At 32.8% G+C, this 24,054-nt stretch overlaps 1 long non-coding RNA gene across 1 annotated transcript in view; it reads right to left on the bottom strand.

Annotated features, from left to right (window-relative positions):
• The window catches only part of LOC105485512 (uncharacterized), a 175,769-nt gene that overhangs the window by 48,718 nt on the left and 102,997 nt on the right, over positions 1 to 24,054 (bottom strand). The gene's annotated exons all lie outside the window — the stretch shown is intronic.

The following is a 24,054-nucleotide window of genomic DNA, read 5'->3' as shown; positions in this document are numbered from 1 at the left end:
TTGGTTATATAAAAGTATTAATATATTTTTACTGCTAATAAACATTTATATGAATATAATTATATAAATGTTTGTGTCCCACCAAAAATTGATATGTTAAAAACTTATCGCCAATGTGCTTGTGATGATGTTATTAGATGGGGCATTTGGGAGGTGATTAGGTCATCTGAGATGATCAGGTGACCCAAAGGTGGAACTTTCATATACATGGAGTTAGTGCCCTTATAAATTCACTAAGTGAGGATGTAGCTGGAAGGTTTCGTCTATGAACTATGAAATGGGCTCTCGTCAGACACCAAATCTGCCAGCACCTTGATGTTGGAATCCTCAACTTTTAGAGCTGAAAGAAATGTGTGTGTGTGTGTGTGTGCAATATTATATATGTGTGTGTATATACACACACATTTATAATGAAGTATCAAACTATAGTATAGTTTATTACAGTATAGTTTATTATAGTAAAATAGTTTACTGTAGTCAAATATCAAACTATACATTAGCAGAGACAAGATACAAGCCTATGGCTCTGTGACATAAAAGCTGTGCTATTAATTACACACACACACACACACACACACAAACACACACACACACAAACACACACGGTCATGTTTAGAGCTGCCTTGCCCTTTCTTGCTATAACAAAACTGCAATAAAAATACCATTAAGTAGCTTGTAAACAAACAAGCAAATAAACAATATATATTTTATATATACTTTTATATATACTTTTATACATAAATACATGTATATATTTATATATACTTTTATATATAAATACATATTTCATATATATATTGTTTGCTTGTTTATTTGTAGCACTTGTGTGAAATGCCAATCTTGTGTGAAGTTTAAAGGTAAAATTGAGTTGGAAACGCCTTTCTACTTGTTCTCCTGACATGCTGTTCATGTCAGTCATGGAGATGCTGGGTTTTCTACTGTCAGCATGCAAAGTGGACGTTCATGTGTTCCTTGATTGATTACCCTCACGGATTCAGCAGTCGACATTGTTGTTGCACCAACAGCTTTTGCAGGAATGATAGTAGTTTCTGTTTATCTAAATTGAAGTTAAGAATCCTATGTTCCTGAATATAATCATCTCAAATGCTGTTTCTTGATTTCCTTACCTTACTGATTGTGGCAGAGGTAGCAACTTTCTGAATCAGGTCTATAAGGTTATTTCTGCTTTTTCACTGAGAGTGTGAACCAAATCTTTTCAAAATAATCCTTGTAATCTAACGATAACATTGTACAGAAAAGACAGCATCCCAGTCACCTGGGTTCCAACTGTACTTTTCTAGGTTTCTATCTAATGGTAGTTATCTTACTGTTCTTTATTACTGTTTCATTACTACAAAATACTCCGTCTGTATTAGTTCATTCTCATGCTGCTAATAAAGACATACCTGAGACTGGGTAATTTATAAAGGAAAGAGGTTCAATTGGCTCACAGTTCAGCATGGCTGGGAGGCCTCAGGAAACTTACAAGCATGGCAGAAGGGGAAGTAAACATGCCTTTCTTGACATGGTGGCAGCAAGGAGAAGAAGAATGAGACTCCAGTGAAGGGGGAAGCCCCTTATAAAACCATCAGATCCCATGGGAACAAATTACTATGATGATAACAGGATGGGAGAACTGCCCCCATGGTTTAATTATCTCCACTTATGAGAACTAAAATTCAAGATGAGATTTGGGTGGGGATACAGCCAAACCATATCACCAACAAACACTGAAATATCTTTGTCTCCCTATTATTCAGTGTTGCACATAGCATGTGGTGACCAGCTCTTAGATCCCTAACCATTGGAGCTATTGTTGAGTCCACTAGTAGAAAGTGTTTATCTCTTGGACAATAAAAATCTAAAAATCTGTAGAATCCGAGGTGCTTGGAAACATTAAAAATATTATGGAGGTATAAATTTGAGTATAAACCTGAAGTCACCACCAACCCCAAACATTGGTTCTGGGACCTATTCATTTTATCTATAGGAAAAACTGCATTGTTAATTGTCATTTGATTCAAATCACAATCTATAAATTTGTGTCATTACACAATTCAATAAAATTAACTGACATGGTGTTGGCTGTGTCCCCACCCAAATCTCATCTTGAATTATAGCTCCCATAATCCTGTGTCATGAGAGAGTAATTGAATCATGGGGCAGTTACTCCTATCCTACTGTTCTTGTGATAGTGAGTTCTCACAAGATCTGATGGTTTTATAAGGGGCTTTTCCTTCTTTTGCTTGGTGCTTCTCCTTGCTTCAGCCATATATAGAAGGATGTGTTTACTTCCCCTTCCAACGTAAGTTTCCTGAGGCCTCCCCAGCCATGATGAACTGTGAGTCACTTAAACCTCTTTTCTTTTTAAATTACCCAGTCTTGGGTATGTTTTACTTAGAAGTGTGAGAACACACTATTACATTAACTTTAGATGATAAAGTAGACAATATTAGAGAGTCCACAGGGGATAAGGGTGTTGCTTCAGTTTTGCCATTGGAAAAGCTATCTGAGTAAAGTCAAAATTATATAAGAGAACAGGATAGCATATGAGGTATCTGGTAAATTCTTTAGTAGAATTGCTGACAAAAGCATTTAGAGGCAGATGAAGCACATCATTGCCAGAATAAGGTCTATTTTAGGAAAGAAAACTAACTTCAACTTTTAATATAAAAGATATTAATACTTAGGAGAGTAGCTTGCCTTCAGAATGGTCTCTTAAAGACATGGTGCCATACAGAGACTGTAAGTTTTTGTTTTGTTTTGTTTTTTACTTATTTTTCACTGCTGGAAATATACACTGTAAATCAGAGCAGTCAGGTCAGTCCCAGTGGGTAGAAATCCCTTAAAAACCTACATCTCTGCCATCTTGGACACTTTTAAGAGCCCGTAAAACATGCACTGAGCTGGATGGCAAGAGTACTGATTTTTCATTTATGGAGTAGAACATTTTATCCATTTGATTGGTAAGAATCTCTGATATAGAGGGGATTTTAAAATAAGCTTTAAAAGGAACATGAATATCCTTATTCTCTGAGCCCATTCCAAAGGGGTACATTTCTCATCCGCTCCTTCTTCTGGCAAGCAAAATGAGGTCAGTACAATAACAAATTGTTGACACTCAGTTTGTGCTTATCTTCTTATTCTAGATAAATTAAATGCCAAGAAGTTTAGGAGAGTGAGATTCTATAATTGGGAATTAGCTTGAATTTCTCAAAGTGTGAATTGGGCCACAAACATTTTTGAGGTTCTGTTTGACCTGAAATGAAAGTGTGTAGAAACTGGAAATTCTAGCTAAATAAGTAAGGATGAGATATAAGCACAATAATCTCAACGATGAACTTATGTCCCATTAACTTCGGTGGAGATAGATTTCCTTATGGCTTTCTTTATTTAATTCATAGTGTCACAAAAAATCTTAAGGAAATGTTTCTTTTGCAATGCAGACATTAATTCTAAAAGGGGTAAGGGTGGAGAGATAAGCTACTCAACTGAAATTTTTCTTATAGGTGTAAAAAATAATAATTATATTCACACAAAGAAACTCCTAAAACACTAAACTAACTAAACACTAAACTCCTAAAGTTACAGATGGTTAAAAAAAGAATTAAAGCAGCACAGTAACTAGATCTATTTCAAGAACTTATAGAATGTATTTTAACACATTTTAATGAAATATCTATAAAATTGGTGATATAATTTTAAAAAGATTTCCACTTACCTTAGAAAATATAACAAACATGTAAAATCGACCCTCTGTATCCACTGGTTGGGAATCTTCAGATTCAACCAACTGTGGATCAAAAATACTTCAAAAATAAAATTAAAAACCATAAAAATAATACAAATAAGAAACAAAATAGTATAACAATTATTTATGTAGCATTTACATTGTATTCGGTATCATGAGTTTCTAGAGATCATTTAAAGTACATATATGGGAGGATTTTTGCAGGTTATATTCAATATGATGCCATTTTATATAAGGGACTGTAGCATCTATGGATTTTGGTATCTTTTTGGTTGGAGGTTCCTGGAATCAATACCCCTTAGATACTGAGGAACTACTGTGGTGTGAAATTTGTTGGATTTAATAGTAAATAACTCTCCATTTGAACTTAGTGCACATTCTTGGTTCTGATCATGTTAATGTCAGTTTGATAGGGAATTTTAGAAGAACTTACAGTGTTTCTTTATCCTTAAAAGTGAGTCTGTTTATTCCCTTCAAAAGAAAACTTTTCTTGCTACCTAGCCAGTGAAAAAAAAATTTATAAATCAATATGTTTCTTATATTTTTTAAGGAGGTATTTCTGCAGGCTCCATAAGATCTTTAGTGGGAGAGGATTTTATAACCATGATGTATAAATGTTTGTAGCTGAGGGTTGTGTAACTTGCAGCATAACTTAAATCTCTTGAGGTCTTTGTCTGAAGCCTACACAGTGGGCTTTCAGACTGTCTGAAAGTCATACAAAGACTTTGTTTTGTTTAGCCATTTGAAGTGTATTTTCAACGACCCAATGTGTCCTTGATAGATAGTAAACTAGTATGTTATATCACTCCAATCACGATTCTTACATTTAACAGGGAAGGGGGAAGGCCAAATATGAACATTGGCCTGTCCAAACTTTGATCCTTAGGCTTACTTTTTTCGTTTTCAGCAGCAATACACACTTGACTGTTGTCTTACATGTTGGGTACCAACTGAGGTACTTTCCAACTAGTAAGGTATTATTTGTCACTATAAATTAAATGGTTGAAACGAATATTTAAAATACATCAAATATATTATATATGCTTTGTTATTCTTATGAATTGTTTTAAGGTTGGGATTTCGCACACGGAAAACACTTTGCAAACTCTTTAACTTCTAATGAAGGAGACTTCTGATGGGATACTGAGTAGAATCTAGAACATGCCCCAATCCCTACCAAGTTTCATACTTAAAACTCCACACATATAGCATTAAAATTAAAATATGTATCAAAGAGAAGACATAACTGAAAAAAAGAGAAAAGGAGAGGAGAAAGAGAAATCTTCAGGCACTTAAAGGGATTTCTAGCTGTGGCAGTAAAATGCAGTTGAAGCTGTATGGCCCACAGGGGAATAGGGGCCAGTACGGATCTCAGAGTCTGTGATATTAATGTTCTTGAGGGATAAAGAGTTGTAATTTGAAGCCTTGCTATGACAGAACTGTATCTGGTCTCCCTTAATAAAGTTAACAGCTTAGAAAGCAATGCATACTCACTGAAATTTCCAACTGCTGATTCAATTGTACCTATGAAAAAAAATGGACCTGCGCTATGACCAACCATTCAGGAGAGTGAGTTTCAGTTTCACAATACCCGTGTAACTGACTTGAAATTCTTCGGTCAAATGGGATGGTCAAACAATCATGCATGTGGATTGTTTGTTTCTTTGGGTAATTTTTCTTTATTTACGGCTTCCTCTTTGTTTTAAACCTAAACAGCACTGATTAGCAATCTAAGGGGACTATCCTGGAAAAGTATATCACTCAAAATACAGTAAGAGACATGATCATCACTAAGTAGAGCAAGATCTTTGCCTGCTCTGAAACCATCTTCTCATAGAAGCCTTTCCTCGCTGCCCTATATAACACAATGCACAGCCACATTACCATGTGTTATTTATCTGTTCATCTCTCATATACACCTGATATATCATATATTTGTTTATTTATTGTCTTTTTTTAAATATTCTCTTGAACATAAGCTTTGTCTTTATCTATCAGGGTTATTTGTACATTGTTACATATCCACAATGCAGAAACCATTTCTGACAACTAGAATGCACTTAATAAAACTTTGCTAAAATTATTGAAGGCAAGTTTGACCATAATTTGACAATAAATATAATAAATATTACCCATCAATTTAAATATGAATAATTTGAGTCTGAGGACAAAATAATACTGAAAATTTACGGCTCAATATAGTGTTTTCTAAGTAACTTATTTTATGTTCTTTGGTAATCAGAAAATGACAAGACTCAGAGAATGGAACTGACAAATTACAAAAAGTTTAAAATGAAATTAGCTTTTTACTGGGCATTGTTAAGGATTCACTACCAAGTATGAATTCTCATACCAAGCTGAGATTTGAGAATGGTCAAGAAATGCAGGTGAGAAGATTTTGCTAAGGAAATAATATCGTAGGTGCCAATGTCCAAAATTACATCACAGCTTACTAAGGGCAGAGAATATGTATCCGTTGGTGACATCCAATTTTAAGCCCAGTCCCCCTGATGATGGCATCCATGTTTGGAGTCAATTTATCAAGCACATATCTGGGTAGATGTCTACCTAACTCACCTCACTGATGTATTAAAGCAGTATGCAAAGTAGCTAAAGATGGTATGATACAGCAGCAAAATTTCATAATAAAAAACAGTATTTTTTTCTACTAATATATTACAATATAGAGAAGAAACCAGAAAATCAGAAGAAACAGCAAAACATCTCAAATACAAAGAACAACCAAAATTGGACACATTAATTATCATTGTGATCACTCTTTACATTGTACTTGACTTTACAAGAACACAAATAATTGGTCAGAACCACCATGAAGCTTCTCACTTTTTTTGTGGCTTGTAATTGTGTATTGCTCTGTTCTGATCTTCTAAACTATACCCACTAAGAATATATTATCATCTTGCCACAAGACATTTTACTAGTGCCCAGTCTTTTCCATGAATGTGTTGCTCAGTTTATACTTGAAAACAATGTGATTAGGCACAATGTACATAATTTTTTTTTTTTTTTTTTGAGACGGAGTCTCGCTCTGTCGCCCAGGCTGGAGTGCAGTGGCGCGATCTCGGCTCACTGCAAGCTCCGCCTCCCGGGTTCACGCCATTCTCCTGCCTCAGCCTCCCGAGTAGCTGGGACTACAGGCGCCCGCCACCTCGCCCGGCTAATTTGTTGTACTTTTAGTAGAGACGGGGTTTCACCATGTTAGCCCGGATGGTCTCGATCTCCTGACCTTGTGATCCACCAGCCTCGGTCTCTCAAAGTGCTGAGATTACGGGCGTGAGCCGCCATGCCCGGCCTGTCCCTTTTTTAGTTGTTGCTTTTGTTTAATTTTGACATCTATTTTACGTCATTATCCTTAGTGGAGATTTCCATGACTAGGTTCACATCTACTGATGATTCTTCTGTGGCTGCTTCTTCCTTTTCCTCCTCCTCTTCGTCTTTACTTCAAAACATCCATATTATTCAGATGCATAACCCACTCGGTTTTTGCAAGCCAACCTTTTACATAACACTTGTTTGAAATATCTATATTTTTATTGAGTTCAACTTAAGGATCATGATCAATTATCTTTAATTGTTTTTTATACAAAATATTGTGCAAGACTGAACTACAATGAAACAAAGATCAAAGTATTATCTCTAAATAATTTTTCCCAGGTTTCTATGAATACTGAACTTGAAGTTTTATATCCCAGAATTGCTGAGTCTCAGAGTCTCCACACCAGAATCATCCAACAAATCTCTTCGACCACGAAGTGTCCTGGGCCTTATCATTGGCCTGCTGATTTGATCTCTGGAGAGAGGGGCCTACATTTATCTTTTCACAAGCTCCTATAGTGATTTTAATGCACACTATATTCTGAGAACCAATGAGTCTGGGACTTCTAGAAACTTCACATATAGAAGAATATGTGAAAAGATAATGACCATTTGTATTACGGTTATAATTAGATTTTTTATTTGCCTTTTAGGATCTTTAATAGAAGTAAAATTGAGTGAAGAGGTATATGTTTAGCTTTCACGGTCTACCATAGGAGGACAATAATTCAAGTCCCTACTAGGTATTTAGATATCACATAACACAAGCTGAAATTCACCGTCTTATGACAAGAAGACTCTTATTTTTAGATAAATATAAACCAATTAATTATGTTGGTAGAGGAGCTAAAAATTGTATTCTCTATAAGCCTGGCATAAGAGAGCTGTATTAGGATTTACTGATACAATAATTCTAGATATTACAAGTAGTGTCACTAAGAATAGGAAGCGTTCATGGATGGTAATTTATTGTTAGTAGGTATTCCGTGTGTAAATAATTGTTTCAATATATTCAAATCTCACAAGAAAACTTTCATGTATGGAATAAATATTTCACAAAGGAAAACAAAGTGTGCAGCAAAGTTCTGAGTTTTAAAATTTTGCACATTTCATTGATTCAGTATTTCCATCTTTTTGGAAGGGTGGCGTGGGAGAACCATCAGAGTGAACAGGCAACCTACAGAATGGGAGAAAATTTTTGCAATCTACTCATCTGACAAAGGGCTAATATCCAGAACCTACAAAGAACTCAAACAAATTTACAAGAAAAAAACAAACAACCCCATCAAAAAGTGGGCAAAGGATATGAACAGACATTTCTCAAAAGAAGACATTCATACAGCCAACAGACACATGAAAAAATGCTCATCATCACTGGCCATCAGAGAAATGCAAATCAAAACCACAATGAGATACCATCTCACACCAGTTAGAATGGCAATCATTAAAAAGTCAGGAAACAACAGGTGCTGGAGAGGATGTGGAGAAATAGGAACACTTTTACACTGTTGGTGGGATTGTAAACTAGTTCAACCATTATGGAGAACAGTATGGCGATTCCTCAAGGATCTAGAACTAGATGTACCATATGACCCAGCCATCCCATTACTGGGTATATACCAAAAGGATTATAAATTATGCTGCTATAAAGACACATGCACACATACGTTTATTGCGGCACTATTCACAATAGCAAAGACTTGGAATCAACCCAAATGTCCATCAGTGACAGATTGGATTAAGAAAATGTGGCACATATACACCATGGAATACTATGCAGTCATAAAAAAGGATGAGTTTGTGTCCTTTGTAGGGACATGGATGCAGCTGGAAACCATCATTCTCAGCAAACTATCACAAGAACAGAAAACCAAACACTGCATGTTCTCACTCATAGGTGGGAACTGAACAATGAGATCACTTGGACTCGGGAAGGGGAACATCACACACCGGGGCCTATTACGGGGAGGGGGGAGGGGGGAGGGATTGCATTGGGAGTTATACCTGATGTAAATGACGAGTTGATGGGTGCTGACGAGTTGATGGGTGCAGCACAGCAACATGGCACAAGTATACATATGTAACAAACCTGCACGTTATGCACATGTACCCTAGAACTTAAAGTATAATAATAATAAAAAATAAATAAAAAGAAAATAAATAAAAATAAAAATGAAAACATCAAGATTTGACTTTGGAAATGGGAGGATATTGTTATTTATTCATAACTGAAGGAATCCTACAAATTTTGATCATTGAAAGTGGCTTTGAAATGTGCCTTGGAGGTTTAACTTCCTCCTAGAGGAATTAATTCCTTATTCTTTCACACAGGACTGTGGGGGAATGAAATTTAGCCATTTATTTTGAGGCTATTTATTAAATGTGTGTGTTGTCATGACATTATAAGATAAAGGTGGTTGAATTTATAATCTTTCTTATCTGCATATGATTTTCAGAATGTCAAGAAGGATTATTCTGAGGATGTGTCTGTGGTCATAGCCACTAACCAAATGCAGGTGAAGTGAGGGTGCAAACTCTAAATGCATGCACATATTTCTTGGGAGCCCTCAAATACTCAATTTAAGATAAGTATAGAAAATATTTTACTTCTCTTGTTACAGGTTTACCATTGTGTGAAGGCTTTTGAAGAGGAGCAGGAAGAATGGATGACAGAGCATTATTTTAGCCTTTGCTTCCTACTTAAAATATATAACGACTCTCTGAATACTGCTTGTGTAATATACAAATCAAGTAACTTTTTTGAACCTTAGTAAACACATTTTTGATGAACAGGTATGAAATATATCATGCAAATCTAAAATGTGTACTGTACCAGTCAGAAAGGCACTTATTGAAAAGTCAAAAAATAATAGATGTTGGAGAGGTTGTGGAGAAAATGGAATACATATCCACCGTTAGTGAGAAGTAAATTAGTTCAGCTACTGGGAATGCAGTTTGGAGATTTATCAAAGATCTAAAAACAGAACCAGCAATCTCACTAGTGGTCACATACCCAAAGAAAAATAAATTATCATACCAAAAGATACATGCACTTATATGCTAATTGCTGCATTATTCACAATAGCAAAGACATGGAATCAACCTAGATGCCATCAATGGTGGACTAGATAAAGAAAACGTGGTATAGCTACATCACAGAATACTATGCAACCATAAAAGAGAAGAAAATCATGTCTTTTGTAACAACACGGATGCAACTGGAGACTATCATCTAAGCAAATTACGGCAGGAACAGAAAACCACGTACTACATGTTCTCACTTACAAGTGGGAACAAAATACTGAGTACACATGGATGCAAAGATGAGAACAGACACTGGGGACTACTAGATGGAGGAGGATGAAAGGAGGGCAAGGGTTGAAAAACTATTTGGTACTATACCCACTACCTGGGTGATGGGATCATGTATACAACAAATCTCAGTAACATGCAATTCATCCATGTAACAATCCTGCACGAATACATCCTGAACCTAAAATAAAAATCAAAAGAAAAATAAACGTGCAGTGTGAAGATCAGGAAAAGTCTAAAATAACTTAAAACACACAAATTGGAGAATCAAAGTCTAGCCAAAGATGGAAATTAGACTGTAGTTGAGTGGAAGAAATACATCAGATCCTGGCACTTTGCAAATGTCAGTAAGGGCATCGGATGTGGGATGACTGACATCAGAGTTTCACTATCAAAAATGTTAATACACTTGCTACTTAATAATTTTGGTCCTACAGACTTGAAATAAATTATTTTATGACATATAAACTTTATAAATTATTTTATAGCAGATATGCATAACCATTTACAAGAGATATAGATGTGTTTATAATAAACAATTAGCAAAACACTAAAGCCAACATTCTGCTACTCAGGACTTTAAATTTACCCTCTCCCTTATTTTAAATGCCCTGTTGCCATGGACAATGAATTTCATAGAAAAAATATGGCACATATACATCTTGGAATACTATGCAGTCCTGAAAAGGAACGAAAACATGGCCTTTGTAGCAACATGGATGCAGTTGTGAGGGCCAAATGTTTTAGTGAGAGAACTTGATGAGGTTTACAAGAATGAGATACTCATATGATCTGTAAAATTAATCAATCATACTGTGGTCTCATTTGCATTGGTGGTTGGGACGTATCTGACTAGCTCATATTTTGAACACAGGGGTATAGGAGTCTCTTAAGCACAAAGACAGAAAATAAAATTGCAGTCAAGGGAGATAATGAAGGCATTGGTCTGCACAATTTAAGCATATGTTGAGACAGCAAATGCAATTCACTGTCTTGAATAATTTCCAGTGTCCTGTGTGCCTGCTTTGTTCTTGTCACTAGCATTTAAAAATAGTACATTCATCTAATAATCTAAGGTAAGTCTCTTCAGGTAACCTATATGTCCACCATTTTTAAGTAATAACATTACTTTATATATTGCAAACTTATCTCTTTATCTCTTTACTCCCTTTACTTTTATAACTTATTTCTATTTAATCTTTGTGACATTCTTAGACCATGACTGACTTTTTTTCATTTCTTTTCAATACAAGTTGTTCCCTTTTACTCTGAAGGAAAAAATCACTCTCATGAACTGTCCACTATTCTAAAATTTCAGTTTAACCTCCAAGTAGGGCATGCATTAAAAGACCAAATAGCTAAAATCAAATTATTATTTAGCTTCTGAATTTATTTTATGTTAGAAAAAAATTAAGCCATGAGTGTCATCATGATAAAAGACTTTCCACAGAATTCATAGAATTGAGTATTTCTAAATGAACTTCAGTAAAATATTTTAAATGCTATTTTTTAAAGTTTCCTCTCATGGAGGAACCATTTAAAATAAGGATTAATTGATATATGTAGCTATTCAAGAAACATAAAACCTTTAAAAGAAAAAAGAGCATGTGCTGCCAGAGGTGGTGGTGGACGGTTTTATTCCCAGCTACTTGGAAGGTTAAGGCAGGATGATTGCTCGAGTTCACAAGTTCAAGTTCAGACTGGGCAACACAGAAAGACTCCATCTCTAAAAAATAATTTTAAAAAATGCATGTACTCTAATGTCTATAAAAAATTGACGGATAAAAAATGTGAAATATTTAAAATGTAGTTCTTATGTTTAAGTGAATGTTTATTCCTTTCATTTTAGAAATACTTATTAGATATATGTAGGAAGTTGGCTATTGAAATGAAAGGAAAATAAAGCTGTTACTCACTACTTATTTACTTTTTAGGTTTTAGATATTTTAATTCTTGTCTTTTAAGATATAAAGAAAACAAGAGGAAATAACTATAATCAAATTTGTTAAGTAATATTACTACTTATTAGAGATTGTGCTAGAGGTTTTGAAATATACTGTGTCATTAAATCTGTAAAATAATCAAATATGGTCAAAACACATTTCTAATTTAAAATGATGAGGTTTCAAAGAATTATATGTCTTTGAAGACACATAGCAAGTGTGTGATAAATGTAGAAGAGCATATAGGATACATATATAATATAGAAGAATAATAATAAACATGATGACTCAAATGAAATAATGCATACAACATTTTTAACAGTCCCTGTCACAGAGTAGTCACATAAAAATATATTCCCTTGCTGTGATTCTAATACAAAAGTACATAAAGCAGAAGGTAAATTTTCTAGAAGCAAATTTTGGTTTGCCTGGATTCATAGCTTACTTTGTTTATTAGCTAAACAAACTATTCATAAAAGTATATATAAAGAAATAGAAAATAGGAATAGACTTACAATTAGTAACTAGATTGAATCAGTAATCAGAACTTTCCTTAGAAAGAGCCCTAAATCAGATAGCTTCAGTGAATTTTATGAAATATCTCAAGACTCTTCACTTTTTTTAGAAGGGTATGAGAAGGGTTGTTGTTAATTGTTCTTGAGATATTTAACAACAACCCTTCTCATACCCTTCTAAAAAAACTGAAGAGTAGGGAATACTTTCTAATCCATTCTATGAAATTACACTGGTACCAAAGCCAGATGAGGACACCAAATAAACAAACAAACAAGAACAACCACAGACCAATATATCCTATAAATATTGATGGAGACATCTTTAGCAAAATATCAACAAACCAAATTCAGCAGAATGTTAAAATAATTGTACATCACGACGAAGTGGGATTTATCCCTGGAATGCAAGGATAATTCAACAAACAAAAATCAATCAGCATAATATTCCACATTAGCAGAACAAGAGAAAATAAACCAAAACATGTGATCATCTCAGTTGATGCATAAAAAGCATCTAGCAAAATCTGACACATGTTTGTAATAAAAACTCAACAAACTAGAAATAGAAAGAAACTTTCTTAACATAATAAATGTTCTATATGAGAAAAACCCACAGCTAATAACATATACCACGGTGAAGGACTGAATACTTTTCCTCTATGACCAAGAATAATACAAGAATGCCCGCTTTCTTTGTGTCTATATAATCTAGCATTGGAAGTTCTTGCCAGACCAATTAAGCAAGAAAAAGAAATGCAAGACATCCAAATTGGACAGGAAGAAATAAAATTATATATGCTGGCAGGTGATGTAATCGTGTATATATATGTATATATAAAACCCGAAAAATTTCACATAAAAACCTGCTGAAACTAACACATAAATTCAGCAAAGTAGCAGGATATTAAGTGAACACATAAAAGTCAGTTGTATTTTTATACATTAACTATAAACAATTCATAAAGGAGATTAAGAAAACAATTACATTTACAATAGCATCAAAAAGAATAAAACTCAGGGATGAACTTAGATAAAAAGGTAAACGATTGATACATTGTGAACTACAAAATACTGCTGAGAGAATTTTTTAAACCACGGATACATGGAAAGATATCCTGTGTTCATAGACTGAAAGAAGCAATATTGTTAAGATGCCAATGCTACCCAAAGTGATCTACAAATCCAGTGCAATCCCTTTCAAAGTCCAAATATGTTTTTGCTGAAATAGAAAAAACACTATCCTAAAATTCATATGGAATCTCATATACATTTAAATAATCAAATACAATCTTAGGAATAAAAACAAAAACAACAACAACAACAACAAAAAACATTTGGAAGACTCTCATGCCCTAATTCTAAAACTTAGTTTAAATCTGCAAAATCAAAGCAATGCAGTATTTGCATAAAGATAAACATAGACCAACAGAATAGAATAGAGAGCCCAGAAATAAACTCTTACATACATGGTCAAATGATCTTTGACAATGACAAGACAATTCAATGGAGAAAACATAGTGTTGTCAACAAATGGTTCTGGGGAAACTGGATACCCACACAGAAAATAATGAAGTTGAACACTTGCCTTACACTATCTAAAAAAGTAACTCAAAATGGAACAAAAATCTAAACATAAGAGATTTAACTCCAAAACCATTAGAAGAATATATAAGGTAAAATCTTCATGATGTTGGATTTGGCAATGATTTATTGGATATGGGATCAAAAGCACAGGCAACAAAGAAGAGACAAGAATGAAATAGACTTCATCAAAATGAAAAGCTTTTGTATCATCAGGCACAAAACCCATAATAATAATAACAGTGAAAAGGCAACTCACAAAAAAGAAAACATTTGTGTATAATAAATTTGAAAATAGATTAATATCTAGACTATATAAAGAACTCCTAAAACTCAACAACCAAAAATAAAATAAACAATCTAATTAAAAATAGGCCAAATACTTAAATATAGATTTATCCAAAGAAGATATATGAATGGCCAATAAACACATAAAGACCTACATCACTAATTAATGTCACGAGTTATTAGGGAAATGCCAAACAAAAGCATAATGAGATACTACTTCACACCGATTGGAATGGCTACTATACAAACAGAAAATATGTTGGCAAGGATGTGGAAATACTGGAATGTTTGCACATGTTTGATGGGAATTTAAAGTGGTGAAACTGCTGTGAAAAATAATATGGTGTTTCTTCCAAGGATTAAACGTGGAATTACATATGATTCAGCAATTTCACTTCTAGGTAAACATCAGAAATAATTTAAAGTAAGGTCTCCAACAACTGTTTGTATACCCATGTTTATAGCAGCATTTTTCATAATACTGAAAAGATGGAAACAACTGAAATATCTATGCAAAAATGAATGGATAAACAAGAGGTGGTATGGACATACAATGGAATATTATTCAGCTTTTTTAAAATAAGTAAATTCTAATACATTCTACAATATGAAATATCATAGTGTTTACCAGGGATTGTAGGGAGATAAATTACTGGGAAGTTTAATGGGAAGAATTACAATTTGGAATGATGTAAAAGTTTTGAGATTGATGGGGTCATAGTTGCACAATAATGTGAATATACTTAATACTACTTAATTGTACACATAAAAATTATATCTTAGTAAATTTGGTTATGTATATTTAGCAAAACTTTTTGAGAAAGAAAATGGGGAAAATAGTCTAATGTTTACCTGCAGTTTTGATAAAGGAAGCAGAAACATTTGCTTATATTTGTTGAGATAACTAGATACTGTCTGTGTTTTTATATAACTTTTTTCATATAATTCCCGTAATAGTCTATACTACCTATTTTGACTACTTTTTTTAGAGTAGGATGATGTTATGACTCATTTTGACCCACAGGTACAATTTATGTAATTAGCAAATTCAAGATTTAATAAAATGTTTCTCTGTCTCCAATATTCATGCTCATTTTAGGCACACTTTGTCAGCTTTAAAGGGATATGTATTTTCCTGCATTCAAACAATAAAGGAGTTTTCTTTAACTAAACTCTGTTCCTTTTACATATAAAAGGGTTGTGATCATAATAAATTAGTGTTATTAAGATCCACTAAATTGTCACAGGCAAAGAGATGATCCCAGTTTATTTATGTTTTCAGTGTTATGTTTATTATGTGTACTAAGTAATTTTACAAAATTTCTCAATTGCTAAACCAAAATAAAATGAACACACTTAAATTTATTTTTATTGCATGCATTCAAGGGTCATTGTTATTGTAAGAGATGTAAGAATACTAGAGGTAATATAAGTTATTTAATTTAGCACTTCATGTCTCCTAGAAGCATAAACAATACCAAGCTTAGAAAGTTATAGAGGAAAGCATTTTTGATAAATGCATTATTTGTATAAATGGGTACTATGAGTTAACCAACTGAATACATGAACAAAGACTGAGCAAAGACTCGTCACTTTTAATTCTTAAATATATCACAAATCATAATCTATTGGCAAATACATATTTACCAAATGTTGACTAACATGGATTTCTAAGTGGAGATGTTAGAGCATGATCCACATATAAAGCTATTGAGGCCTTTATATTTTCACTGTAAATGACTTTCTAATAAATTTACTTGGTATGAACCATCTGTTTCCTTAGAAGGTCATGTCAAAATAGGATATCAGGGATGAGAGGAAATTTCTTAAAAGGTAACCTAGAAGCTAACATTTAAGACGTATTTTCTTTAGGAAATGACGTTTTCGATCTCTACCAGGACCTTTGATTTTTAGATGTGTATGATCCACTATTTCCTCTCAAATTGGCATATGAATCAGACAGTTATTTGCTTCACATATTTATTTTTCACACAATGGATTAAGTAATATATAAGGATTATGGCTCCTTTTGAAAATAAGTAAAAATAATCTCTATGAGAAGTTTCTCAATGTTCCATACTTTTAAGTTATATGTTACTTTTTTTTAAGTGTACTGTAAATATAACTAAACTTGCATTCTCATATAACAGCTGCTGAAAAAAGTTTTATAACAACTTAGGATAAAAATTAATTATATTCATCAAAACCACCATCAAGCAACAAATAGAGCAACAGAGCAAAATTGTCCTTCCCCTTAGTTTTAAACTACAGTAAATAATAACAACAGAATGAAAGCAGATCATTTCAATTACTCCCTCCGGAGCAGCAACAGTGTAATTCTTGTTTTGTTACCTCATTGTCCTGGAGACTAGGTCTTCATTTACATGCTAAATTAATTATTTCTGATTAGAAAACATGGCCATTTTATTTTATTTAGAGACTGAATTAATGGGAGGGGCTGAAAAATTATTTAAAATAAATAAGTGGAAACAACAATCAAAAAATTGCATTTAGATGCAAAGCATAAGTTTAATGGATCAGATGACAAGAAACATATTTAGATATCACAGACTATTTTTTCCTTCTTCACAGAGAGGTTCTCATAGCGAAATACTGATATTATAAAGATTTATTATTAGATAAATTATTATACAAACAAAATCTCTTCACTAGACAACGGTTTTCTTTGTACAACTTAGGTCTTTTGACAGTTCAAATATTGTTCACATGTAGAATTGACTCTTTATTTGAAATTTTGTAATAAAGAAGATGTCAAATGAATTTAGCGAGGAACAAAGGGACATAAAGGAACAAAGCAGCTGGTAAATGCAAGGGCTGCAGAGTATCTTTCCTGGGAAGCAGAGAAGAGAAAGTACACGAGAAGTAGAAGGCAATGAGGGATACAGGCTGTGATAACGTAGCTCGTTAAAGGCTAACAAGGAGGTCACCAGCAAATACAAAATAAACGAGATGGATGACACAATATGTAGGGTGGTAAGGAAAATAAAATCATGCTTATATATTGATTGTATTATTCAACTGCTAAATTTTAAACTGCTACTTTGAAGTGTATATTGTGATACTTGAGCAGATATGAGCAGTGTAAAGTGGTGTTTGTATCAGACACATCACAGAATGGCATCTCTGTGTCAAATAGTATATCACCCTATTTCTTGTACGTACACTAACCCTCTTTTTCAATTGCTGACATGGTTTTTTATAAAACCATAAATAAGTATTGTCCCTTTTGTAAATACTATAGCTATTGCTACCAGAATGAGAGCACTAACAGCAGAGAAATAAGTTATTCTTTTTTCACAGTATATATTCTTCTTAGACGGATAAGTAAATGTTTTTCCACAACTAAAGCTACTCAAAACATCCCTACTGTGTGCTTATATTTACATAAATTCATAAAGCATCAGATTTATTTAAAATGTTGCCTTTGATTGGTTGGTTCTAATAAAAGTCATTGTACATGCTACTAGCCTTGGGGATAGAAGCTGAAGTGCATTGGTGAAGTCTTGGTGAGACTGTCCTTCATTTTTCACTTTGCTAGAGTTGTCTTTAGTCATTAATTTTACAACAAAGGGAATAGATGTGTGCTCAATATGTAATAGTTTTAAGAGTTTGATACCTTTGCTTAACACAAAGAAGTTAAGGGATCAGAATGTGTGCTATATACCCAGGATATACCTAGTGATGTCTGTGCATCTCTGTCATTCTTGGTCAGAGGCAAATAATAAGACGTGGGGAAATTGCTGTAATCCTTTCTGAGGTTGTGGTATGGCACATTTACAGGTCTGCATGAACAGTTGGATGCTTTCTCAGTTCATCATTCATGAGTTGTTTCACCAGCCCTGTCAACAGTTATTCCTCTAAGGAGCAATCATCCACATCTTGCAATCCTTGAGGGCTACAAAGTCATCCTGAACTAGCAGTTAGATTGACGCTGCTGACTTGAGCCTCAAAATGGCACTTGTTTTATAACACAACAGTTGCCAGACAAAAATAGGGTCCAGTAGTAATTGGGGAGCTCCAAATGTTTGGCATAGTAGTAGTCTCTAGCTTAAGCACTTGCCGTATGGCATTTTCCCTGGATTTTTTGAATATTAATGCTTTTCATGAAGCAGAAAAGATACACATCTTAATGAGCAAAACTGAAGAAGTATTCTAATATTCTTGAACTGACAAGCTGGAGACTGAGATGGGCTCCACACAGATGACATTTTTTTAAAATGGGAATATAATAGCCTCTGGAGATACTGATCAGGACAGATAGATGTTTCTTCAGGTCTACTTAGACACTAGAGATTTATGATATGAATCTATTAGAATATATTTCATCTGCTCCTTAAATCTGGAACAAAGAAATGCCCTTGATTTGAAGAGGAAAGTTTTAAAAAGCACATCAATGTGAAATAGATGGTTTGGACATTTTGCTGACACTTAGGAAATTTTTGTTTGGAAAGAAGCATTCTTCTTGCTTCTAACTTGATAGTCAGACTTCGATCAAATGACATGGGATATTAACTTAGGAAATATAATTTGAATCTAAAATTTAATTTCAAGGCCCTCATGCATTCCCTTTTTTTCTTTTATGTAAGTGTATTATTAATTTTAACTAAAGTCTTTATTTTAATTCACACAAAGTAGATGAACTATCATTAATTATTGATGGCAGAGTAAAGAAAAATCATTAAAATATTTTCAGTTATGATTTTGTAACTATACCTTGGTAATTACGCTCTGTCATTTTTACAAAAAAAATACAAGTAGCTGTAATTGGTATCAGCAGTATTTTGCATTTGCTCATCCTAGAACAATTATGCATTATTTGAAACAAGAATATATGTAATAAATTTATGAATTACAAAACATAATAAAAATAGATATTAATAAAACCACTATCATTACTGATTTCCCATTTCATTGTCATGTCTCTCATTGTAATTGAAACTAATCTGAAGTTTTTTAAATTCAGAATTTTATTTGTATGCTTTACACATGTAATTACTATATGTATGCATTCTTATAAAATGTATTATTAATTTTACTTCTTTTGAGCTTTTAAAAGTGTTTTCATGCTTTATGTAGTTTTGATGCTTTTATTTTATATTTAATTATTCAATATTCTTAAGTTCATCCATTCATCCATGTTATTGCTATGACTTTTTTTATTTAATGCCGATATCTTACAATGCATTATATTTATTTATGTTTTCTAATACTTTGGGGCTGTTTCCAATTTTTTGCCAATACAAATGATGCTGCTGTAAATATTCTGGTACATGTTCTCTAGTGCACATTTGCATCGATTTGTCTAATCCCATAAGTGCATTTGCTAGCTTAAGAATTTACATGTAGGACTTTACAAAATAGTGACATTTGTTTCTTATGTAATTATGTCAATTTATCCCACTAGCAGTGTACATAGTTTTCTATTTCCATCATGTGTGGAATTGTTAAGTATTGGCAGTCTTATGAATATAAACTCTTCATTATACTCTTGCTTTGCATATACCTAATTAGTAATGCGGTGTCAGCATTTATTCATTTGTTTTTCTTGTTTGGTTCTTTTTTAGAGATATTCTATAAAACGTAATGTTTTGTACATTGAAAAATATACTGGGTAATAATAATACCTTAATAATACCTTATATGTGCTACAAATATCTTTTCCAAATTTATGTTTTCCTTTTTCACACTTCAAAGAGATTTTTGGTGAACATATGTTTAAATTTTAATATGGTTCAATTAGTAAATACTTATTGTTGTGAGATATTATTTCTACCCCAAAACCAATAAGAAATTATTTTATCTCATCTTTTAAAGGTTTTATTATTATTGTTATTATTTGAAGTAGATTGCTGTGGAACTTGTGAGTTAGGGACCCAATTTTCTTTTCTTTTTTTTTTCTTTTGCTTTTTTCTTTTTAATGCCTAATCAGTTGTCTCAGTGTCACTCATTAAACAGTCTCTTTTTTTCACCATTTATTAATGACTGCAGTGATTGTTCTATAATATGTTAAATGACCTTTAATTCAGGGAGTTATGGATTTATTTTGGAGCTGTTTTGTCTATTCCTAATCTAACACAATATTAATTTAAATATTTTAGTCTTTTAAAACATCTTGATAATTGATTAAAGAAGATCCTTTAAAATTGCTTCTCTTCCTCACGAGTCTCTTGGCTAATCCTGTGCCTTGCAATTCCAAAAAGTTTTACAAACATCTGCTGAAAATGTTTGAGTAATTTAATTGAATCTATAGTAAATTTGGAGAGACATGACTGCATAGACCCTTTCAATCCACAAACACTATATATTTTTATTTGTGTCTTCTTAAATGTCTTACAATCAATTTTAATTTTTTGCAATCATATATTACTATAATTAGGTTATCCAGAGATGACATATTGTAACTACCATGGTGAATGATGTCCAATATTTTTCTTTAGAAAACATTTTCCAAGTATTATTTTAGCTCTCCTGAAGTACAATTAATATTTTTACATTAATATTACATTCAGCAGCTTTCTTAATATCTGTTTTTATGCCAATAATTTTAATGAATATTATTTTAGATTTTGTTTGCAACCATATAATTCCTGCATAGTGGTGATTTTATTTCTTTTATTTTAATCTGTATAAATTTTATTTATTTCTCATGTCTTACTGTATTGGATATGTCTACAAATAATTTCAAAAATTAACTCAGGCAGAGTGGTGGATTCCTGTAATCCTAGTTATTTGGGAGACTGGGGCAGGAGGGTCACTTGAGACCAGTGTTTGGAGGCTGCAGTGAGCTATGCAGTGGCAATAATAGTGCCACTGCACTCCAGCCTGGGTGGCAGAGTGAGGCCCTGTCTCTATTTTTAAAAATTGAATTAAGAACTAAATAAACCTGCATTTATTAAATTAATTACTCCTTTGGCCTCTTAATATGATAATGTACTTACTTTTTAAAAAAAAAAATTAGAAAGCACCCTTGCAATTCTGTAATAAACCAAGCGTAGACATGATGTAGTACATTTTCATGTGCTGCTGGATTCAGTTAACTAAAATTTTGTTTTGAATTTTTGCATCTATATGTAGAAGGAGAATTGATCTTTTGTTTACCTTTCTCATTATATCCTTTTCTGGTGTTGATAACAAGGTTACACCAACTTCACATAATGACTTGCATCATATTCCTTCATTTTAATTCTTTAGTAAAATTTAGGTACGACTTAAATGATCTCTTTTAAAGGTTATAATTTATTCAGAAAACATTTTGGTCCAAGGATTCACTTTTTGGAATATTTAAAAGAACTGATTCAGTCGATTTTTTTTTCAGGAATATTTGAGCTTCATTTATTTTTAGTTGTGATGTCACTGAATTTCTAAGAATTTCAATTTCTTTTAATAGCAGAAGAACTGTTTTCCCTTTGTTTATCGAGGCCTAAAATACGCACACACACATATACTTATTTAAAAATTTCTATTTATTTTTGATCTATTAAATGTTAATATTTAGAAAACACAATTTCTGAGCATATGCATTTATACATATATACTTATTTAAAAATTTCTATAGACCTTTTGATCTATTAAATATTAATATTTAGAAGACAATTTCTAAGCATATGCATTTACATTATTAATAAAGGTAATTACTATATAATTCATTTAAATTTTATTCATGATCTAACTGACAGACTTTTTGAAATTTTGTTAATATCTATCTCATTCATAACCTAGTATTCGACCAACTTTGTGAGTGCACTTTATTCTTGAGGAAACACATTTTTCAATAGTTTCAGAGTACTACATGTATAGATTATATATATCTGTTAATCTAGCATGATAATTATTATATACAAATATATATAACCACCATGCTAGATAATTATATATATATAATACTGGATATATAGTATGCAGTATAATACTGTGTATATAGTATTATATATATACCAATATTTTTGTGGTTTTAACTTCTCAGTGTTTGAGAGAGGAAAGTTAAAATCTTTCACTATGGTAGTGGTTTTCAGTTTTTCCTTGCAGTTCTATCACTTTTGATTTCTATATTTTGAGATTATTGAAGCAGAGGCTGCTGGCCGTCCTCCCCGCCACCCACACTGTCTCTACTTCAATATTATAGGAGCTGCACAGATGACCATTGCCAGCCTCCTTTGCACCTATACATGATGTTATCACTAAGATGTGGCTAATGGAATCTAAGCAGTGTAATATGGCATCTTTTCAAAGTTGTGGAAAGATACTTGGCAGAGACCTTTTGTCTTCGTTATTGTCCCTTCTAGTTTACAGCATAGGACACGAAATTCTACCTTCTTGGACCATGATGATGAAAACTACACCTAAGTGTGACCAACAAATGATGTAGAAGAAATCTAATCCCTGAGGAATTGAGGCGCAAAATTCTCTCACCAGCATTAGAGAGTTTGCTGTTCTACTTTGGATAAATAAGAGGAAAATAAACTACTTAGACATTACTATTTAAATTTTAGAACACCTGGCTTTACCTCTGCTAACACTGCTATTTTAATAGCTGTAAACAAATATAGAACTGCCATAGGGTTCCATTTAACTGAACATTTATCATTATGTAGTGACTCGCACCTCACCTTCCTTTATATGTATTTGTCCTAAAGTCTTCTTTTCTGATATTAATATATCCACTCGAGTTTCTTGTTCTAATCTGCATTTAAACATTTTTTATGGTCTTTATGTTTTCTGTATACTGCTCATAAATAGCACATTGTGAAATGTTTGATTTTCCACAATCTATGTTTTGTTTAATTGACTAGTCCTTTTGATGCTTGATACATTTTGACGTACCTCTATTTTATTTAGGGTTTTATACTTTTCCTACTTTTTTATGATCTGATTTCCTCCTTTCTTTCCTTTTATGTATCAACTGAAATGGTTCTTTTTTTCCACTATTTTTCATTGATTTTTACTTTGTAAACTATGAAAGTTTTGAGTTCTGGCTCTTATTTTCAATTCACTCTTTAATGTTGACCTCAATCACCATATGAATGATTAAAAGACCTTAGAACCCTTTCAACCAGATCAACCCTAGTCTGTTTCACAAACAGACTAGATTTCACGATTTTAGTTCCTTCTTTTTAGCCAAACATATTTTACATTATTTTTATGTTATCATTGTATAAAATGACTTATTTTGATTTTCATACCTTTTTTTCTTTTTTCATGGCTTAAGCAACATAAATCTCTTATCTCACAATCAGAACTTAGAAGTCTGAAACCAGGTGTCAGCAAGCTGTTTCCTTCTAAGGGCTGCTGGGGAAGAATCTGCTCTGGC

This window comes from Macaca nemestrina, chromosome 2 (assembly GCF_043159975.1).
Source record: "Macaca nemestrina isolate mMacNem1 chromosome 2, mMacNem.hap1, whole genome shotgun sequence".
In the NCBI taxonomy this organism is placed as follows: Eukaryota; Metazoa; Chordata; class Mammalia; order Primates; family Cercopithecidae; genus Macaca; species Macaca nemestrina.
This window is presented reverse-complemented; position numbering and strand designations above follow the sequence as displayed.